The sequence below is a fragment of the Cetorhinus maximus genome, chromosome 16 (genome assembly GCF_964194155.1).
Source record: "Cetorhinus maximus chromosome 16, sCetMax3.hap1.1, whole genome shotgun sequence".
NCBI lineage: Eukaryota > Metazoa > Chordata > Chondrichthyes > Lamniformes > Cetorhinidae > Cetorhinus > Cetorhinus maximus.
This window is the reverse complement of record NC_135894.1, coordinates 46,877,013-46,900,470: the sequence shown is the minus strand read 5'-3', so window position 1 is coordinate 46,900,470 and position 23,458 is coordinate 46,877,013. Positions and strand designations below refer to the sequence as shown.

General features: G+C 43.4%; 1 protein-coding gene across 15 annotated transcripts in view; it reads left to right on the top strand.

The window, feature by feature from the left end:
* Positions 1 to 23,458, top strand: part of zbtb20 (zinc finger and BTB domain containing 20) — a 332,916-nt gene that overhangs the window by 132,775 nt on the left and 176,683 nt on the right. For 13 of the 15 annotated variants that reach the window (XM_078559805.1, XM_078559807.1, XM_078559811.1 and 10 more), the window contains one exon: positions 22,959 to 23,033. The exons of the other annotated variants lie outside the window; for them this stretch is intronic. The gene's annotated coding sequence lies outside the window, so the exon portion shown is untranslated. The remainder of the gene's footprint in view (positions 1 to 22,958; positions 23,034 to 23,458) is intronic. 15 annotated transcript variants of the gene reach the window in all.

Genomic DNA, 23,458 nt, shown 5'->3' with positions numbered 1-23,458 from the left:
GAAATGCTAAGAGGCTATCCTTTTCACTCTCAACTGTCTTCTATTTTAGAATTAAATGGACAGTTTGAAGTATAAACCTTGTGTAAAGCTTGACATTCCTAACACCTCCCTGTGAGAATTGGAGACTAACAGTCTACCCAAAGTCAGCACACATGCCTTTCCCATTGTCTCCAACTGTGAACATCTTGCACCTTCTTCCCAATAAAACAATCTGGGCCACACTGTCCCCATAGCAACCAGACCACTCAGGCTGGCCGAGCAGGATCCGGAGCTATCACAGGACACCCTACACTATTCCATTTTCCCTCAAAGTCGCAAACAACTTAAACTTTTAAACTTCTTATTTGTAATAACACTAAATTCCCTTTTACTTTTTGGAACAATAATGTACGCTTCTAAGTCACTTTGTCAATAACTATTTATAATGCAATGTTTGACAGGTTTGAAATGAAATAAAGCAATGGACAGTGCAGTCACAAAGTGCAATAAAACATTTCCATGGTGCTTTTTGGTAGGAATTTTTTTCAATTCATTCATAAGATGGGAGCTTTGCTGGCTGGGCCAACATTTATTGCCCATCCCTAGTTGCCCTTGATAAGCTGGTGGTGAGCTGCCTTCTTGAACCACTGCAGTCCATGTGGTGTAGGTATGCCCACAGTGCTGATAGGAAGGGAGTTCCAGGATTTTGACCAAGTGACAGTGAAGGAACGGTGACATATTTCCAAGTCAGGATGGTGAGTGACTTTGAGGGGAACTTCCAGGTGGTGATGTTCCCATCTATTTGCTGCCCTTGTCCTTCTAGATGGTAATGGTCGTGGTTTTGGAAGGTGCTGTCGAAGGAGCCTTGGTGAATCCCTGCAATGCATCTTGTCGATGGTACACACTGCTGTTACTGTGCGTCGGTAGTGGAGGGAGTGAATATTTGTGGATGTGGTGCCAATCAAGTGGGTTGTTTTGTCTTGGATGGTGTTAAGCTTCTTGAGCATTGTAGGAGCTGCACTCATCCAGGCAAGTGGGGAGTATTCCATCACACCCGGCTTGTGCCTTGTAGATGGTGGACAGGATTTGGGGAGTCAGGAGGTGAGCTACCCATCGCAGGATTCCTAGCCTCTGACCTCTTGTTTCCACATTATTTAAACGGCTAGTCCAGTTCAGTTTCTGGTCAGTAGTAACCCCGAGGATATTGATAGTGGGATATTCAGTGATGGTGATACCATTGAATATCAACGGGTGATGGTTGGATTCTCTCTTTTTGGAGATGGTCATTGCCTGACATTTATGTGGCGCGAATGTTACTTGCCACTTGTCAGCCCAAGCTTGGATTTTGCCTAGGTGTATCTGCATTTGGACATGGACTGTTCCAATATCTGAGGAGTTGTGAATGATGCTGAACATTGTGCAATCATCAGCGAACATCCCCACTTTTGACCTTATGATGGAAGGAAGAATCATTGATGAAGCCGCTGAAGATTGTTGGGTGGAGGACATCATCCTGAGGAACTCCTCCAGTGATGTACTGGAGCTGAGATGCCTGACCCCCAACAACCACAATTGTCTTCCTTTGTGCCAAGTATGACTCCAACCAGCAGAGAGATTTCCCCGATTCCCATTGACTCCAGTTTTGCTGCAGCTCCTTGATGCCACACTTGGTCAAATTCTGCCTTATTGGCAAGGGCTGTACCTCTCCCCTCACCTCGGGCGTTCCACTCTTTTGTCTATGTTTGAACCAAGGCTGTAATGAAGTCAGGAGCTGAGTGGCACTTGCGGAATGAAAACTGGGCATCAGTGAGCAGATTATTGCTAAGCAAGTGTCGCTTCATAGCACTGTTGATGACCCCTTCCATTACTTTATTGATAATGAAGAGTACACTGATGGGATAGTAATTGGCTGGAACAAAAACAAAAATAGCTGGAAAAAATCAGCAGGTCTGACAGCACCTGTGGAGAGGAGTACAGTTAACGTTTTGAGTCTGTATGACTCTTCAGAACTAAGGAAATATAGAAATGAGGTGAAATATAAGCTGGTTGAGGAGGGTGGGACAGGTAGAGCTGGATAGAGGGCCAGTGATAGGTGGAAGCAAAGAAGAGATTGCCAAAGATGTCATAGACAAAAGGACAAAGCGGTGTTGACAGTGGTGATATTATCTAAGGAATGTGCTAGTGGTGACATTAAGGGTAGAAAGCAGGACCATAAAGTGGCAGATGGCCCTGTTGGGGCTGGGATGGGGGGAAGGGATCAAAATGGGCTAAAAGGTGGCGAAAATATGATAGATCAAAATAAATTTAAAGATAGGTGAGAAAAGAAAAATATATTTTTTTAAGTGATAAATTATTGGAAAAAGGGGGATCGGAAAGGGGGTGGGGATGGAGGAGAGAGTTCATGATCTGAAGTTGTTGAACTCAATGTTAAGTCCAGAAGGCTGCAAAGTGCCTAGTCGGAAGATGAGGTGCTGTTCCTCCAGTTTGCGTTGAGCTTCACTGGAACATTGCAGCAAGCCAAGGATGGACATGTGGGCATGAGAACAGGGTGGTGAGTTGAAATGGCAAGCGATAGGGAGGTCTGGGTCATGCTTGCGGACAGACCGAAGGTGTTCCGCAAAGCGGTCACCCAGTCTGTTTGGTCTCTCCAATGTTGAGGAGACCGCATTGGGAGCAGCGAATGCAGTAGACTAAATTGAGGGAAGTGCAAGTGAAGTGCTGCTTCACTTGAAAGGAGTGTTTGGGCCCTTGGATGGTGAGGAGTGGGGAAGTAAAGGGGCAGGTGTTGCACCTTCTGCGGTTGAATGGGAAGGTGCCGTGGGAGGGGGTTGAGGTGTAGGGGGTGATGGAGGAGTGGAGCAGGGTGCCCCAGAGGGAATGATCCCTGTGGAAAGCCGCCGGGAGGGGTGAAGGGAAGATGTGTTCGGTGGTGGCATCATGCTGGAGTTGGCGGAAATGACGGAGGATGATCCTTTGAACGTGGAGGCTGGTGGGGTGATAAGTGAGGACAAGGGGTCCCTGTCATGGTTCTGGGAGGGAGGGGAAGGTGTGAGGCCGGATGCACAAGAGATGGGCTGGACACGGTTGAGGGCCCTGTCAACCACAGTGGATGGAAAACCTTGGTTAAGGAAGAAGGAAGACATGTTAGAGGAACTGTTTTTGAAAGTGGCATCATCAGAACAGATGCGTTGGAGGTGAAGGAACTGAGAGAAAGGGATGGAGTCCTTAAAGGAAGCAGGGTATGAGGAGCTGTAGTCAAGGTAGCTACGGGAGTCGGTAGGCTTGTAATGAATATTGGTGGACAGTCTATCACCAGGAATTGAGACTTTTAGAGAGGTCAAGCAAGGGAAGGGAAGTGTCAGTGATGGACCATGTGAAAATGATAATTGTCTGGGTTGGATTTCTCCTGCTTTTTGTGTACAGGCATACCTCGGCAATTTTAATTTTCCACATAGTCAGGTAGATGTCAGTGTTGTAGCTATACTGGAACAGCTTGGCTAGAGGCGTGGCAAATTGTGGAGCACAAGTCTTCAGTACTATTGCCGGAATATTGTCAGGGCCCATAGGCCTTTGCAGTATCCAGTGCCTTCAGCTGTTTCTTGATATCACGTGGAGTGAATCAAATTGGCTGAAGACAGCATCTGTGATGCTGGGGTCCTCCGGTGGTGGCCGAGATGGACCATCCACTCGGCACATCTGGCTGAAGATGGAAGCAAATGCTTCAGCCTTATCTTTTGCACTGATGTGCTAGGCTCCTCCATCATTGAGGGTGGGGATATTTGTGGAGCTCCTCTTCCATTGAGTTGTTTAATTGTACACCACCATTCACCAGAGCCGTTGAATGTGGGATCGCTTAGCTCTGTCTATCACTTGCTGCTTATGCTGTTTCGCATGCAAGTGGTCCTGTGTTATAGCTTCACCAGATTGACAGCTCATTTTTAGGTTTGCCTGCTGCTGCTCCTGGCATGCCCTCCTGCACTTTTCATTGAACCAAGGTTGATCCCCTGGCTTTATAGTAATGATAGAGTGGGGGATATGCTGGGCCATGAGGTTACAGATAGTGTCCTAGTACAGTTCTGCTGCTGCTGCTGCTGCTGATTTGAATTGTTCACTTCACCTCATGGATGCCCTGTCTTGAGTTTCTAGATCTGTTCGAAATCCATCCCATTTAGCACGGTGGTAGTGCCACACAACACAATGGAGGGTATCCTCAATGTGAAGGCGGGACTTTGTCTCCACATGGACTATACGATGGTCATTCCCACCGATACTGTCATGGACAGATGCATCAGCGGCAGGCAGGTTGGTGAGGCTGAGCTCAAGTATGCTTTTCCCTCTTGATGGTTCCCTTATCACCTGCTGCAGACCCAGCCTAGCAGCTACGTCCTTTAGGGCTCAGCCAGCTCGATCAGTAGTGGTGCTACCGAGCCACTCTTGATAATGGACATTGAAATCCCCCACCCAGAGTACATTCTGCACTCTTGCCACTCTCAGTGCTTCCTCCAAGTGGTATTCAACATGGAGGCACACTGATTCATCAGCTGAGGGAGGGAGGTAATCAGGAGGTTTCCTTGCCCATGTTTGATCTGATGCCATGAGACTTCATGGGGTCCAGAGTTAATGTTGAGGACTCCCAGGGCAACTCCCTCCCGACTATACACCAACGTGCCGCCACCTCTGCTGGGTCTGCCCTGCCACTGAGATAGGACATACCCAGGGATGGTGATGGTAGAGTCTGAGACATTATCTGTAAGGTATGATTCCGTGAGAATGACTGTCTCAGGCTGTTGCTTGACTAGTCTGTGAGACAGCGCTCCCAATTTTGGCACCAGCCCTCAGATGTTAGTAAGGAGGGCTTTGCACCTTTTATGAAGTTCGGACTTTTTAAGAAGTTTGACATTGTACATTGAAAAATGACACACTTACTATGAATCAATGTTACTTCTATCGCTTTTTGAGATGATCAGTTTTACCTTTTTTTGGAGGAGCGAGCGGGAGGCACACCAGAGCTTTGACCTCATTTGGCCTCAAGTTGTTCACTTCACCTCACAGGAGTTAGGGTTGTTAAAATGATATCACTTTTCCACGTAGACCAGTAAACTGAATGAGCAGATTGCTTTTAAAAGCTCTTCCTGTTCATGTAAACAGCACTTCCTATTGGCTCATGATTTTGACAGTACTGTATGAGAGTAGTTTATTTTGTAGATTATGTGAAACACATATCAATCATGCTTGAACATGAACTTTGTTTGTAAGCAGCCGTTAGCACTTAGAAATTAATATTCACAGATCAAATATCATTTCACAGTTCATGATTGCCAAAGTTAACTGTGGGCATGCCATTGGGAGTATGGTCTAAGGACTGGGATAGCTAGAAATCTCTTCATATTTAAAAATGGCATTTAAACCTAGCCAGAAATGAGAATGAAACCATTAAATGTTGGGAAGATGAGTACTATTCCATTGTAGTATTGCAGATTATGATTAACAATGGAAGCTGGAATGGAGTAATATCACAGTACTGGAAAAGTGGAATACATTCCTTCCAATTGTTTCTCTCCATTGTTGCTGTGCCCCACTATTGGTGTTGAGATGTTTCAATGCAAAATTTCCTCTTCATGCTCCATCCCAGCTGGGAAGGGGGACTCTAAAAGAGCTCAGGGGTATAAAAGCTAATTAGTGTAATGGGCAGTCAGATTACAGGTGCAATTGAATATGGGAAAGTATGTGTAATGCATTTTGGAAGGAAAACGAGGATGGGGAACATACACATGATGGAAAGATAGGTAACTGTTTGGATGAACAAAGAGGCTTAGGGCTTCATATGCATAGTTGCTTAAAGTTGCAAGTGCAGTTGGATCAAGGAGGACTTGAGATACTGGTACCAGTTTTGTTGCAGCAGTGAAGATGAAGTAGTGACTTCATAGAATTTATTAATTTAAGAGGGATTTTGACTGTAAATAGATTAAGATAATTTCCTTGGGTTAGAGAATGAGAAAAGAACTTAGGAAATAATTGTTTACACAGAGTTGTTAGAGACTGGGATACCTCACCGCAAGTGATTGTTAAGGCACAGGTTTGCAGAGAATGGTAAGATCTAAGAGAGCAAGACAGTGGAATTAGTTTTGGGTTGCTCTAATGAAGAGCCAACACAGGCGCAACGGGCCAGACTATGGTTCTTCAGGATTTTCTGGATTAAGTATCTGGTTTTAGCTAAGTACTTAAATCTGTATTGTCCAGTAGGGACCACAGCAAATGTAAGTGGGAGCTCTTGCTGATTTCCTCCCCCATCCCTTACTTTAGCCACGTTTGCTACTTGTTTTGCGGGTGGGTTGGGTGTCCCCAAGCTGTGAAGCACTGGCTACTATTAGAATGAGTGGAGCTACTCTGAAAAGAAGAAAAACCAGAATCAGCAGATTATTAGGCTGAAAGATAACCCTTGACAGATGAAAAAATACACCTAGAATTTTGGGGGAGTACTTAGAATAGAAAATACTTTGTTTAAAGAAAGGCTGTAGTTTATAGTATTCTAAGTGGAGGAGAGATTTTGCCTTTTTTGGATAAGTACATTAGCAATTGAGATTGCACTGGATTACCTGGCTCACGTGCAGTCAAATAGCTCTCAAAATAAACAAATCTGAAAAGCATTGAAAAAGCAGCTCGAAAAAATGTTGCCCTAAAGTAATGAGGAAGGCTTTGTGTGAAGAACAGAGAAGCACTGAAAAACTGTATCCAAGATAAATATATTTATAAGGCAAGCATACTATTATAGCACCTAAGTTTGTGAAGCCAAACAGACCTAGAGCCTTTGTAATAAAAACTTTAATTTCAAGATGATGATCTAATTTGTTGAGCTTTAAGAGAGTTTGGAGAGGTGGAGTGTCAAGGAAGAAAAATGCCTAGTAGTAGAAGATGATGGTGATTTGCATTTATTCTGTCCTTTATATCATTGAGTTGTCTCAATGTTTTGGATGCAATGAATCATTTTGAATTATAATGACTGCTATGTAGGCATACCTGGTACTGAGATAGGTTAGTTAACCAAAGATTGGTTAATGTGTTTTTCTTGTGATATTCATTGACAGAAAGCCATTGGTCAAGAAACTAGGAGATTTTCTTGTCATCTTAGATTATGTGCCTTGAGTCCTGGAAGAGGGTTCAAACCCACACCTTATTGAGTGGGTTAAAGACAGTGATCACAAGTAGAGAAGGAAAGCGATCCAGACTTTACTCGGAAAACATTTTCTTTCCAATCGGCAGATTAATAGGGCTTGAAACACGATCATGGAACAGTGAAGAACAAAGCAACATAAGGCTGTAATTACTAAAGAGTGCAGGGCAACAAGCCAAATATAAAAGGAAATAATAGGGCAGATGAGTAAGAGAAAACAAAAATTAGCATTTATATAGGGCCTTTCATGACCATAAGATGTCCTAAATTGCTTCAGAGATTGAAGTACTTTTTGAAGCACACTTGCTGTTGTAATGTGGGGGAAAATGGCACCCAATTTTCACACATCATAGTCCCACAAAAGCAAAGAAATAAATTACCACTTAAAGTTTTTTTGTGACATTAATTGAGAAAAAAATGCTGACCAGGACATTCCTCTTCGTTAGATAGTGCCATTGCACCTTTTTATGACCACTTGAAATGGCAGTTGGGACCCTAGTTTAACATCTTATCTGAAAGACATCACCTCCAACAATTCGACAATCCCTCCATATTGCATTTGAGTGTCTGCCAAAATTATTTGCTCAAGTCTTGGAGTAGGATTTGAAGCCCTGGCCTCTGTCAAATATGAGTGCATCTGAGTCCAGGCTGACACCTTGATGGTTCCAACAATAAGGATTTTTAGATAAGTGAGAAGTCCAGCAGATGCAAACAGGTCTGACTTTTTTCATAGATCAATCTGATTTTTCCCTTTTCATGCTATCTATTCCTGCTCAAATTCCTCCTTCCTCAAGAAATGTTTCTAGATATGGTATGCTTGATATTGTTTGCTTCATGGGTCTTAAGTGGCTATCTATTCCACAAGAGGGATAAACCAACTTGATTCTGCACTCAATCTACATGTCACAGATACATCTGTAATGGTAGGAGTGACCATTGTGCAGTTCTTGTGCAGATGAAATCCCATCTTCACACTGAAGGGACACTTCATGTTTTGTGGCACTGCTTCCATGCTGAATGGGAAAGGTACAGTACAGATCCAGCAGCACCAAAGTGGTCATCTTGGAAGCACTGTGGGTAACCAGGAGCATCAGAATGTATTTCGCAAAAATCTGTCACCTCATGGCCCAGCATTCTACCATTACTATCAAGCCAGGAGACCAACCGTGATTTAATGAGAAGTGTAGGAGACCATGTCCAGATGAACCAGAGATACCAAAAAAGTGAGGTGCCAATTTGGCAAAGCTACAACACAGGACCACTTGCATGCTGAACAACAGAAGTATGCTATAGACAGAGCAAAACAATCCCACAACTTATGGATCAGATCTAAACTCTGCAGTCCTGCCACATTCAGTCATGAATGGTGGTGGACAATTAAACAACTAACTAGAAGAGGAGCCTTGATAAACATCCCCATTCTTCATGATGGTAGAGACCAGCATATCAGTACAAAAGAGAGGTTTGAAGCATTTGCAATTGCGGCCTCCTCCTGAGTTCCCCAGATTCACCCCAGGTGATATCAAAAAGTGGCTACAGGTACTTGGTACAGCAAAGGCTCTGGGTCCTGACAGCACCTGTAGTGTTGAAATAAAGGCAAAATACTGCAGATGCTGGAAATCTGAAACAATAAGTGCTGGAAAAACTCAGCAGGCCTGACAGCATCTGTGACTGAACAGTTCTGAAGAAGAGTCATACGGACTCAAAACGTTAACTCTGTCTTTCTCTTCACAGATGCTGTCAGACCTGCTGAGTTTTTCCAGCACTTTTTGTTTTTGTTTCTGTAGTGTTGAAACCTTGTGCTGTAGAACTAGCTGCGTCCTTAACCAAGTGATTCCAGTACAGCTATAACACTGGTATCGACCCGACAATGTAAAAAATTGCTCAGCCATGGATTCACAAAAACTAGAATAAATCCAGTCCAGCCAATTACTGCCCCAGCCGTTGACTTTCGATCATCAGCAAAGTGATGGAAGGTGTCATTGCTAAAGGCACCTACTCATCAATAACCTGCTTACCGATACTCAGTTAGGGATCCACTAGGGCCATTTAGCTCCTGACCTCATTACAGCCTTGGTCCAAACATGGATGAATGAGCTGAATTCAAGAGAGTGACATGAAAGTGACTGCTCTTGACTTCAAGGCAGCATTTGACTGTGTGACATCAAGGACCCTTAACAAAATTGAAGTCAATGGGAATCAGGAGGAAAAATCTTCATTGGTTGGAGACATACCATGCACAAAGAAAGATGCTTGTGGTTGTTGAAACCTAATCATCTCAGCCCCAGGACATCACTGCAGGAGTTCCTCAGGGTAGTGTACTTGACCTAACCACCTTCAGCTGCATCATTGATGACCTTCCCTCCATCAAAATGTCAGAAGTGGGGATGTTTGCTGATAAGTGCACAATGTTCAGTACCATTCTCAACTGCTCAGACATTAAAGCTGTGCGTATCCACATGCAGCAAGACCTGGACAACATTCAGGCTTGGGTTGATAAGTGACAAATAAAATTCACACCGCATGAGTGCCAGGCAATCACCATTTCCAACGAGAGAAAATCTAACCATCTAACCATTCAATGGTATTACCATCGCTGAATCCCCCACCATCAACATCTTCCAGGCCACCATTAACTAGAAATTGAACTGGACCAGCCATATAAATAATGTGGCAGATAAAAGACTGGGAATTCTGGGGCAAGTAACACACCACCTTACTCCCCAAAGCCAAGGCACAAGTCAGGAGTGTGATAGAATACTCTCCACTTGCCTGAATGAGTGCAGCTCCAATAAGACTCAAGAAGCTTAACACTGTCTAGGACAAAGCAGCCCGCTCGATTGGCACCCCATCCATCACCTTAAACATTTACTCCCTCCACCACAAAGTGGCAGCAGTGTGTACTGTCTACAGCAGGCTTGTCCAACCTTCTCGCGTGTGGAGGGGGGGGGTCACATTTTTTTTTCTTACTCAAGGGCCTTTGAGCAAGTTTTGGAAAGATGAGGTTTGGCACAACATTAAGCTGAATTTCAAAATAAAATAAAGAAAAGAAACACCTTGCTGAGCAAAAATAAAGCAATGGCAAAGTAATAAATTGTTAAGTATAAGAAGAGTAATTAGTAAAAATTACTATTAGAGTGTAGGAGTGTCAGAGTGCATGCCTGGCTCACTCCCAGTCTCACTGCTTGCTCACTGCTCATCCTCACCCCCACACACCAGCACATACTCACACAGTGGGTGAGTGAGAAACCTGAGACTGGGAGTAAGACAAACACACACTCACTCTCACATCTCTGCTCCCACACACACATTCCACACCCCCACTTACCCCCATGCCCCCACTCTTCTCCACTTCCATAACAATCCCACTCTCTCCCTCTCCCACACATGCCCTCACTCCCACAGACACTCCCACACATGCCCCAACTCTCTCCCACTCCCACATACACCTCCACTCTCTCCCACTCCCATACACACCCTTACTCTCTCCTACCCGCATTCTCTCGCACTCACACACACCCCCAGTCTCTCACTTCCCCACAAACCCCCACTCTCTCTCTCTCTCTCTCCCCCACACCACCCCCCCCCCCCAACCCTCTCACTCCCCCACACACCCCAACTGTCACTCCCACATGCGCCACCATGCTCTCACACCCAGACACACTCGCACACACTAGGCAGCATCACCCCCCGCCCATGCCCCTCCATCCACCCCAACAGCCTTTCGTCAACATGACCCTGGCAGCAACAAATCCCCATGGCCCCAGCAGCCTGTTTTCTGCGTGGCTGCTGCAGTCTCTCTCACTCTCACACTCTTTCGCTCCCTCTCTCTTGCTTTCTCTTTTCCAATCAGAGACTATTTCTCTCTCACATTTGCTGTCGATAGACTCACTTATGAGTCTATCAATAGCACGCAAGAGAAACCGTCTCTAGCTGGAGGAACAGCCCTTTGCAGAATCTTCAACTTCTAACTTACCTGCCTTACGGGTACTTTAAACAATGGCTCTGGGGGCCACATAGAGGTGCTTCGCAGACCCCAATCCAGCCCAAGCGCAGCAGGTTGGACAAGTCTGATCTACAAGATGCACTGCAGTAACTCACCAAGGCTCCTCTGACAGCACCTTCCAAACCCGGGACCTCTACCACCTAGAAGAATAAGGGCAGCAGATGGAACATGGACACCACCACCTGCAAGTTTCTCTCCAAGTCACACACGATCCTGACTCAGAACTATATTGCCTTTGCTTCACTGTCACTGGGTCAAAATCCTGGAAATCTGCCCCCCCCCGTCTCACCCCGCCACCCCCACCCCCCAAAAAGCCATGTGGGTGTACCTACATCATATGGACTACAGCAGTTCAAGAACACCACTCACCACCTCTTTCTTGAGGACAATTAAGGATGGGCAATACAAGTTGGCCTTGCTAGCAACACTGGCACTGCATGAATGAATGAAAAATAAATCATTGGATGAGAATGTTCCACCTTCACTTCTCACTCATAACTTGATCACTTTTAAATTTTTCCTTTGACATTTGAATCCTTTGCCAGAGTGAGTAACTTGTCCTGATTAATTTTGCCGCTGGCCTTCATATAACTTTGAAAACTTCAATTAGGCCACCTAGTGGTGCCCTCTTTTTTTAAAAAAAGAAACAAGAAGACTGGCTTCCTTAAAGGTGTTTCATTATAGGAATTCCTGATAAATACTTAAAACAACTCTGCCAATATTTGAAATTGAAAAAGGAAATTCCATGAAATACCCAGCAGATCCATCCACCTCTGAAAAGATAATGGTCCAGATCTTGCTGCCAAAATAATGATGGGTTTAATGGTGCTTACTATTATTAGTATGAAAATCATCTACCCACTTATGGCAAAGAAGAGATACCAAGTGAATTATGAATTGCCAAAGTTGCTGAACAATTTGCGTCACTCCCCCTTGAGCCTCACGAAAATGGACCTTGCCCTCTTCCCCGTGAGTTTCAGTAAATTGCTGTATTTGCACATTCAATGCCAATTAAACTCATCACAAAAGATTAGAGCTAGAACTTAACAATTGATGTACATTTTTAATGACAGATGTATTTTCCTGCAATGCTGCTCAACCTCTCCAGCTAGGGAGAGAACAATTTAAGCCGTGGAGTCTCGTTCTTACAAGTAGTAACTTGTTAGATTTTAAATATTTTTTATTAGAAAAAACATCTTTTTCTTTGTCTTTTTCCCTCTATCTCAGTTAAATCTTGTATTTCTCTTTCTGTACCTGATTTTGATACTAATTCACCCTAATTTCTTCTCCATCATTTCAGCTTTTTTCCTAATCCTTATATTTCGTTGGTCAAGGAGATAAATCCTTACCATGCTGTTATCAGCTCGCACTTCTAGCAAGTTGCAAAGCAAAGAAATTTCAAGCTGAAGGGTGAGGGAAGTCTAACTGAGTACGCTGAGATGATGACCTGCTCCAGAAAAATCTGGGCCATTGTGTTTCAAGTGAAGATTGGCTGGCTGAGAGAAAACGGAGAGTATGCATAAATGTGTCATTTTCTGATTGGCAGAATGTAACGAATAGAGCCCCACAGGGGTCTGCATGAGGGCCTCAACTTTTTACAGTTTAGATCAGTGATTTCAATGAGTGCAGCAAACGCATGGTAGCTAAATTTGCAGATGACACAAAGCTTGGTATGAAAGTATGTTGTGAAGAGGACATGAGGTTGCAGACGGATATAGATAGGTTGAGTGATTGGGCAAAAATATGGCAGATGGGGTACAATGTGGGAAGGTGTGAAGTTGTTCACTTCGACAGGAAGAATGAAAAAAAAGCAGAGTATTACTTAAATGGAAAACGACTGTAGAATTCTGAAGTGTAGAGGGATTTAGGTGTTCTAGTACGTGTCACAAAAAGTTAGTATGCAGGTACAGCAAGTAATTAAGGCCAAAGGAATGTTATCCTTCATTACGAGAGGAATTGAACATAAAAGTAAGGATGTGATGCTTCAGTTATACAGGGCATTGGTGAGACTACATCTCAAATATTGTGTGCAGTTTTGGTCTCATTTAATGAAGGATGCTAATGCATTAGAGGTGGTTCGGAGGAGGTTTACTAGATTGATACCTGGAATGAGTGGGTTGTCTTATGACGAAAGGTTGGACAGACTGGGCTTGTTTCCACTGAAGTTTAGAAGAGTGAAGGGTGACTTGATTGAAGTATACAAGATCCTGAGCGGTCTTGACAAGGTGAATGCAGAAATGATGTTTCCTCTTGTGGGTGAGTCCAGAACTAGGGGGCACTGTTTTAAAATTAGGGGTAGCTCTTTTAGGACAGAAATGAGGAGAATTTTTTTTTTGAGGGCTGCTCGACTATAGAGCTCTCTGCGTCAGAAGGCGGTGGAAGCGGGGACATTGAATATCTTTAAGACGGAGGTAGATTCTTATTAGGCAAGGGAATCAAAGGCTATGAGGGGTAGATGGGAATGTGGAGTTAGTAATACAAACAGATCAGCCATGATCTTATTGAATGGCAGAGCAGGCTTGAGGGACCGAATGGCCTACTTTTGCTTCTATTTTGTATGCTCCTATGGAGACTTGTCAGAAGGTTCGACATTAGAAATGTTACCCCTAACTTTCCACTTTACAGGTGGTAACTGATCTCTGCATTTCCAACATTCCTCATTTTTATTTTAAGTTCCTATTGCCCTGAATTATCTGTTTTGTGGCATCTCACATCAGTGGTTATAGCCTTCTTATGAATAGCCTGAAATATGTGCAGTATGGAAGATGGAATCTAACCAATGTCTTACTCATCAGAAAAGAAAAACCCTTTTTAGACCTGTGCTGTGACCTTGGCTTTTGTAACTATTGCCTTATTTGCTTTTATTTTTACTGCAGCTGCTGATGATTTTCTGTATTTCTTATCTAGTCAGTATGCTGCAGTACTGTTAGGACTTCAGATATGCCTGCTGCTGTCCTGGCATGTCCTCCTAAAGCCCTCATCAAACAAGGGTTGATCTCAGATTAATGGTGAAGGGAGAGTGAAGGTTGTCGTGTTCCCTGAGGTGACGGATTTTGGTACTCTACAATTCTTTGTGCCTCATGGGCATTTGTTTTTTTACTTGCCCTATGTTTGCTCCAGTTTGTGCAGTAGTATCACATGGTTGGAGTTTCCTATCTTGGAGATGTGCCTCTTCACAAGAACAGAATGGTGGTCACGCCTGCCAATATTTTATGGATTGATGGGTCTGAAGCATATAATTTGATGAGGGTGAAGGCAAGGTCAAATAGGTCACTTCTTCATTGTTTGTTCCTTCACCAGTCTGATTTCAATGTCCATTGCTACGAGCTTGGTCCGTAGTAATACTATTCAGCCAGTCTTGAATTCATCAACTCAAAGTGCATGCTTCCATTCCTCAGTGTTTCCTTCAAGTTGCATTCAACATGGCAAAGTACTGACTTTGTCGGTTGAGGGGGGTTGTTACGTGGTGCACAACAGGACATTTCCTTGATCTTGTTTTACCTGAACTTAGTGGATATTCAACCCAAGGATGGTAATGTTGGCTGATGGATATGATTCTGAGTATGACTAAGTCAATCTGTTGCTCTCCTAATTTGGATGCCAGCCCCCTGGAGATCTTTGCAGAGTTGACTGGGCTGAGATTGCCTATGCTTTAACCTTGTATGATACCTGAGTCATTGCTGATAAATCAGTTTAATTTCCGTGAACTTTTTAGTGGTTGCTTATAACTGAGTGATTTGCTGAATGCCACTTTGGGAGATATTAAATCCAGTATGTGACTGGAGTCATATGTACACCATATTGGGTAAGGGTAACATGCTACCTTCCCTGAAAGACATTGGTGAGCCAGTTGAGTTTTTATAACAATCCAGCAAGATTATTGAACTCAGTTTTACAATTTGACATGGTGGGATTTGAACTTTCTCTTCTGGGTTGCTAGGCGAATACCATAACCATTATATTGTTTTATTCCATAAACTAAGTATTAACATGTTGAAAATGTGCCTTAGTTAAAAAAAGATGCGACTACCTATATAGCAAGTGAGAAAGCTTTAAAAGATAATGCTGCCAGCATTTTTACTATGATGTATCACCATGTTATGATTTGTATTTTTAGTCATTTATGGGATGTGGGCATCGCTGGCTTGGCCAGCATTTATTGCTCATCCCTAATTGCCCCTGAGAAGGTGGTGGTGAGCTGACATCTTGAACTGCTACAGCCCCTGTCGTGCAGGTACACGCACAGCACTGTTAGGGAGGGAGTTCCAGGATTTTGACACAGCGACATGGAATGAATGGCGATTATATTTCCAAGTCAGGATGGTGCATGGCTTGAAGAGGAATTTCCAGGTGATGGTATTCCCAAGTGTCTGCTGCCCTTGTCCTTCTAGATGGCAGTGGTCGTGGGTTTAGAAGGTGTTGTCTAAGGAGGCTTGGTGAGTTCCTGCAGTGCATCCTGTAGATGGTACACACTGCTGCTACTGTGTGTCAGTGGTGGAGGGTGTGAATGTTTGTGGATGGGGTACCAATCAAGCGGGTTGTTTTGTTCTGTATGGTGTCAAGCTTCTTGAGTGTTGTTAGAGCTGCACTCATCCAGGCAAGTGGAAAGTTTCCATCACACTTCTGATGTGCTTTGTAGATGATGGAAAGGCTTTGGGGAGCCAGGAGGAGAGTTACTCACTGTAGGATTCCTAGCCTCTGACCTGCTCTTGTAGCCACAGTATTTATATGGCTAGTTCTGTTCAGTTTCTGGTCAATAGTAACCCCCAGGACGTTGATGGTGGGAGACTCAGCAATGGTAATACCATTGAATTTCAAGGGACAATGTTGGAGATGGTCATTGCCTGGCAGTTGTGTGGCGTGAATGTTACTTGTCACTTGTCAGCTCAAGCCTGGATACTGTCAGGTCTTTCTGCATTTGGACATATGAAATAGGAGCAGAAGTAAGCCATTCAGCCCTTCGAACCTGCTCTGCCATTTAGTAAGATCATGGCTGTATGTGTTTCGAGTTCCACGTTCCCACCTACCCCCAATAACCTTTGATTCTTGTTAGGCAAGGGAATCTATCTACCTCTGCCTTAAAAATATTCAATGATCCCGCCTCCACTGTCTTCTGAGGCAGAGAGTTCCAAAGTCGCACAACCCTCTGAGAGAAAAAAAATTCTCCTCATATCTGTCTTATAAGGACAACCCCTACTTTTAAAACAGTGCTCCCTAGTTCTGGACTCACCCACAAGAGGAAACATCCTTTCCACATCCATGTCAGGACCATTCAGAATCTTATATACTTCAATCAAGTCACTCCTCACTCTTCTAAACTCCAGTGAAAACAAGCCCAACCTGTCCAACCTTTTCTCATAAGACAACCTGTTCTTTCCAGGCATCAATCTAGTAAACTTCCCCTGAACCGCCTCCAACGCATTTACATCCTTACTTAAATGACTCCTTCCTTAAGTGACATGGACTGCTTCAGTGTCTGAGGGGCCTTGAATGGAGCTGAACATTGTGTAATCATCAGCGAACATCCCCAATTCTGACCTTACGATAGAAGGAAGGTCATTGGTGAAGCAGCTGAAGATGGTTGGACCTAGGACACTACCCTGAGGAACTCCTGCAGTGATGCCCTGGAACTGAGATGGTTGACCTCCAACAACCAGTACCATCTTCCTTTGTGCTAGGTATGACTCCAGCCAGCATAGGGTTTCCCCCCAAATCCCATTGACTCCAGTTTTGCTGGGGCTCCTTGATGCCACACTTAGTGAAATGCTGTCTTGATGTCAAGGGTAGTCACTCTCACCTCACCTCTAGAGTTCAGCTCTTTTGTCCACGATTGAACCAAGGCTGTAATGAGGTCAGGAGCTGAGTGGCACTGGCAGAACCCAAACTGAGCCTCAGTGAGCAGGTTATTGCTAAGCAAGTGCTGCTTGATAGCACTGTTGATGACCCCTTTCATCACTTTATTGATGATCAATAGTAGACTGATGGAGCGGTAATTGGCCAGGTTGGATTTGTCCTGCTTTTTGTGTACAGGACATACTTGGGCAATTTTCCACATAACCGGGTAGATGCCAGTGTTGTAGCTATACTGGAACAGTTTGGCTAGAGGCACAACAAGTTGTGGAGCACAAGTCTTCAGTACTATTGCCGGAATATCGTCAGGGCCCATATCCTTTGCAGTATGCAGTCCCTTCAGCCGTTACTTGATATCATGTGGAGGGAATCGAGTTAGCTGAAGATTGGCATCTGTGATGCTGGGGCTCTCCGGAGGAAGAGGCCAAGATAGGTCATCCACTCGGCACTTTGCAAATGCATCAGACTTATCTTTTGCATTGATGTGCTGGGCTCCCCCATCATTGATGATGGGGATATTTGTGGAGCCGCCGCCTCCTCCAGTGAGTTGTTTAATTGTCCCCCACCATTCACAACTGGATGTGGCAGGACTGCACAGCTTGGATCTGATCCATTAGCCGAGGAATCACTTAGCTCTGTCTATCATTTGCTGCTTATGCTGTTTGGTATGCAAATAATCCTGTGTTGTAGTTTCACCATGTTGACACTTTATTTTTTCGGTATGCCTGGTGCTGCTCCCGGCATGTCCTCTTGCACTCTTCATGATGTGTGTGTCTTGAGTGCCAACCATCCATTATTTGTATTCTACTGTCCTTTTGCCTTAAGCCTTAGACTCACGAGCAGTCAACTTTTTTTGCATTATTTTAATTAAGTTTGCATCCTGCACCATACTGACCAAGCGGGTGGGCATGCAGTTGGGCTATTGACCAATGACTTTTGAATCAGCCAATAAGAAGCATTTAGCATGGGTCCAAAGTGAGTACCATTTGATATTCTCTGCCTCCATCCAGTATCTTCACCGGCACTCACAATTAGCGCCCCAATCTTCATTTCGATAAGTAATATTATGGACAGTGAACTACAATTAAAATTCAGTAATTTGAGTCTAGGGGATTTTTCCGAGTCTATAAGTTCTTTACACCTGACTAACTTAGACAACATTTTTGTTAATATAACTGATTTATTAGGCTCTAGCTGCAAGTAGCTAATTTCTTTTTGATAAAAAATAGTCACAATCATTGGCTATATAATCTCAATATTCATATCTGCACAGCGTATGTATGTGTACTTTTAACCTTTTGTGTGCATATTGATAAAATAGTAAGATGAAATGCAGAACGTGCAAGTGCTTTTTGATAGCTATGTGCATTCCTTTGTTATCTGCTAAAATGTTATTAGCATTGGTGAATCGCCAGACTCACACCATGAAAACACCACTAACATTGTCTGAATTTGGAAACTGTCATCATGGTTAACTTGCCCAATCAAAGTAACTACTTCAGGCCAACAGAAGAAATCAAGCCAAACCAACAATGAGCTGGACCATAGGGATCGGCATCCAACCACATTCTGGATGTAGTACTGGGGCAGATCTGGTGCATCTCATGCATTTCAACATTCTCAGCAGTCAGGAGTCGAGGTAATTCCCAGCACTGCGTAAGGCATGTGACAAGAATGGTGTTGCTGTTGTCACATCTGTGGTTAGTCAGCAATTTTTATTGGACAACATTGCATTCGGTTGGGTGTGTGAAAGGTTTCTTTTGCGATGTAATTTCTATGTAATAAGATGTCGCATACAGTTTTCCAGTGCTTACATATGAACATACGAATTAGGAGCAGGAGTTAGGCCACTCGACCCCTCGAGCCTGCTCCGCCATTCAATAAGATAATGGCTGATCTGATTGTGACCTTAACTCCACACCCCTGCCTACCCCCGATAACCTTTAACTCCCTTGCTTATCAAGAATCTAACTAGCTCTGCTGTAAAGATATTCAAAGACCCTGCTTCCATCACCTTTTGAGGAAGAGTTCCAAAGCCTCACGACCCTCAGAGAAAAAAATTTCTCCACATCTCTGCCTTATATGGACGACTCATTTTTAAACAGTGACCTCTAGTTCTAAATTCTCCCACAAGAGGAAACATCCTTTTCACAACCACCCTGTCAAGACCCCTCAGGATCTCGTGTTTCAATCAAGCCGCCTCTTACTCTTCTTAACTCCAGTGGATACAAGCCTAGCCTGTTCAACCTTTCCTCATAAGACAACCTACCCATTCCAGGTATTAGTGTAGTACACCACCTCTGAACTGCTAATGTATTTACATCCTTCCTTAAATAAATAGCTTAAGTGACTGCAACTGAGCACTGAAGTTAGTAATAAGATGACATATTTTCCAAAATAAACTTATTCGAACGTAGGGTTCCTTATTCAATGTAAGGATAAGGTTGTCCAGTGTTTAATGAAAAGTGCAGGAAGGCACGCCAGTAGCAGAATCTGAGGTGTCAACCTGTGAAACTACAGCACAGGACTACTTGCGTGCCAAACAGCATAAGCAGCATGTGATAAAGCTAAGCGATCCCACAATCAACGGATCAAATGTAAGCTCTGCAGCCCTGCCACATCCAGTCATGAATGATGGTGGGCGACTAAACAACTAAGTGGAGGAGGAGACTCTTTCGAGTTACCAACAGTCACAGATTGCAACTTCTTTCGAGTACAATCACAGTTCTTGGTTTTCCGGGAGTGGGACATGAACCCACAACCCTCTGATTCAAAGGTGAGGGTGCTAAGTGGAGGAGAAGACTGCACAAATATTCCCATCTTCAACGATGGGGGAGCCCAGCACATCAGTGCAAAAGATAAGGCTGAAGCATTTGCAACCATCTTCAGCCAGAAGTGATTAGTGGATGATTCATCTTGCCACTCCCTAAGGCCCCAGCATCACAGATTCCAGTTTTCAACCAATTTGATTTACTCCACATGATATCAAGAAGGGGCTGAAGACACTGAATACTGTGAAGGCTATGGGCCCTGACAACATTCTGGAAATCCTACTGACAATTTGTGCTCCAGAACTTGCTGCGAAATCTAGCCAAGCTGTTCCAGTGCAGCTACAACACTGGCATCTACCTGACAACAGGGAAAATTGCCCAGGTGTGTCCAGTCCACAAAATGCAGGACAATCTGACCCAGCCAATTACCAGCCCATCAGTCTACACTTGATCATCAATAAAGTGATGGAAGCAGTCATCGCCAGTGCCATCAAGCAACACTTGCTTAGCAATAACCTGCTCACTGATGCTTTGTTTGGGTTTCGCCAGGGTTACTCAACTCCTGACCTCATTACAGCCTTTGTCCAAATACGGACAAAAGAGCTGAACACCAACCAGAGGTGAGGTGAGAGTGACTGCCCTTGACATCAAGGCTGCATTTGACCAAATGTGAATCAAGGAGCCCTAGCAAAACGAGTCAATGGGAATCAGGGGGAAAGCTGTCCCCTGGTTAGAATTAGCACAAAGGAGGATGATTGTGGTTGTTTGGTGGTCAATCATCTCAGTTCCAGGACATCACTGCAGGAGTTCCTGAGGTAGTATCCTAGGCCCAGCCATTTTCAGCTGCTTCATTAATGACGTTCCCTCCATCATAAGGTCAGAAGTAGGATGTTCATTGATGATCGCACAATGTTCAGCACCATTCATGACTCCTCAGATACTGAAGCAGTCCATGTCCAAATCAGCAAGACCTGGATAAGATCCAGACTTGGGCCGATAAGTGGCAAGTAATATTTGCACCACACAAGTGCCAGGCAATGACCATATCCAACAAGAGAGAACCCAACCATCGCCCCTTGACATTCGGTGACATGATCATCGCTGAATCCCCCACTATCAACATCCTGGGGCTTTCCATTGACCAAAAACTGAACTCAACCAGCTACATAAATACTGCGGCTACAAGAGCAGGTCAGAGGCAGGGCGTCCAGCAGAGAGTAACTCACCCCTTGACTCCCTGAAGCCTGTCCACCATCTACAAGGCACAAGTCAGGAGTGTGATGGAATACTCTCCACTTGCCTGGATGAGTGCAGTTCCAACAACACTCAAGAAGCTCGACACCATCAGGACAAAACAGCCCACTTGATTGGCACAGCATCAACTTTCATTCCATCCACCAGTGACGCACATTGGCAGCAGTGTGTACTATCTATAAGATGTACTGCGAATTAACCAAAGCTCCTTCGACAGCACCTTCCAAACCTGTGACCTCTGTGACCTTGAAGGATAAGGGCAACAGATGCATGGGAACTTCAGCACCTGCAAGATCCCCTCCAAGCCACTCACCATTCTGACTTGGAAATATATCGATGTTCCTCCACTGTCGCTGGGTCAAAATCCTGGCACTCCCTCGCTAACAGCACTGTGGGTGTACCCACACCATATGGACTGTAATGGTTCAAGAAGGCAGCTCATCACCACCTTCTCGAGTAATTAGGAATGAGCAATAACTGCTGGCCTAGGCAGCAACACCCACATCCCATGAAACAATAAAAAGAATTTTGAAATTAGCAATATGTCAAGAGTCCTTGATTTGGTCTTGCATATGTGGTACACTTATGCTTTGGGTACAAGAATGAAGTCAAGCATAATGCAAAAAAAAACAAAGACTTGTTGTTTTGTTCACCAAGAAACTATAAAATATTAAAAAATACATGTAGTTTTTAATGTCTCATGTCACTTTCTCCCTCAAATTCTAATGGATAATTGAAGAGTTGGATAATTGGAAGCATGGATGATGGAGGCTGCACTGCATTGGAGGAAAGCAGATGAAGAATTTATCATAACTATACATCATTATATGAGCCTTTATGGTGCAATTATTGCTGCATATTATATCTGTGCATAGAAACTTACAAGCTAGTTCTGAGTTTTCACTTTTTCTGACTGCTGTACCTAAAATGCATGCAGAGCAGTAAGTACTTCAGTGGCTCTGAAGTGCTTTGGGATGGCATGAGATGATATGAGTTTGAAAGATAGTATATAGATACAAATTATTCTAACTTGTTTAGTTAATCAATTATGATACTGAGTTTTGCATCATTTCTTCCACTTCTTGATGAGCACAATAGTGTTTGTCTTCATTCAGTGTTTGCAATATGATACAAAAACAAAAAATGCTGGAAAAACGCAGCAGGTCTGACAGCATCTGTGGAAAGACAGAGTTAACGTTTCGAGTCTGTATGACTTCTTCAGAGCTTTGAAGAAGAGTCATATGGACCCGAAACATTAACTCTGTCTTTCTCTCCACAGATGCTGTCAGACCGGCTGAGTTTTTCCAGCATTTTTTGTTTTTGTTTCGGATTTCCAGCATCTGCAGTATTTTGCCTTTGCAATATGATGTTGAATACACACCATTATTCAATACATGATAATGGGCTGCATTAAAACTGATTAATTAATTAGATTGAGGTCAATTCAGCTCAAAAGAGTGTAAATTCTGTTCCATGACACTTGTAGCCACGTGTGCCTTGGTCTGGCAAATCATATGAATTAAAATAGAAAGTATGTTGTAGCAAATTACAACCCTGATCAGTTCAGTTGCAAAGTTATCTAGGTACCTTCAAGATAATGATCAATTTTTAAAAATTCATTCTCAGGATGTGGGCGTTGCTAGCAAAGCTGGCATTTATTGCCTATCACTAGTTGTCCTTGAAAAGGTTGTGTGGTGGGTCCTCTTGAATCACTTCAGTCAGTATGATAAAGATGCTCCCACACTGCTGTTAGGTAGGAAGTTCCAGTATTTTGACCTAGTGACAATGAAGAAATATATTTTTTAATTACTGCAATTAAACATTAAATGCGGGTAAATAAAATAAACCCACATGTAATGTGCACATCATATAAGTTAAAATGGGGACTGATAAATACAATTTAAAATGGCTCATAATTTTCTTGCAGATTATGTGAAGTCCGAGTTGAATTTAAGTTGGAATAGAGTTAAAGAGAGCATTGCTGGAAGATACTCTTCGTACAGTGAGTATGTTTATTATAAATAACAAAAGCATGGTCAATTGGTTACAAATGAACAGGTAGTGTTTGTCTGACAAGGAACTGTGTTAGCACTGAATCTCAGTCACAGACCTACATATTTGATCCTAATTTGCCTTCAATTTCCAGCAGTGGAAACTTATAAAGTAAACGTTTGATAAAATAAGAAAATCATTGCTAGGATTGACAGAAAAAGTTCAGTTAGTGGGTTGAATGTTCTGTAGAATTTCAAAACCAAAGCCATTTGGATTTGGGCACAATAAGGTTGTCTATGGCTCTTTAACTGTAGGCTTCTCAAACATCTGAGCAGCTCTAATTTTAATAAAAACATGTTTGTAATTAGCAAGTGACCTGCTTATCATCTGTTTCCTGAAACAAGTAACATTTAATGTACTTTATTATATCAAGTG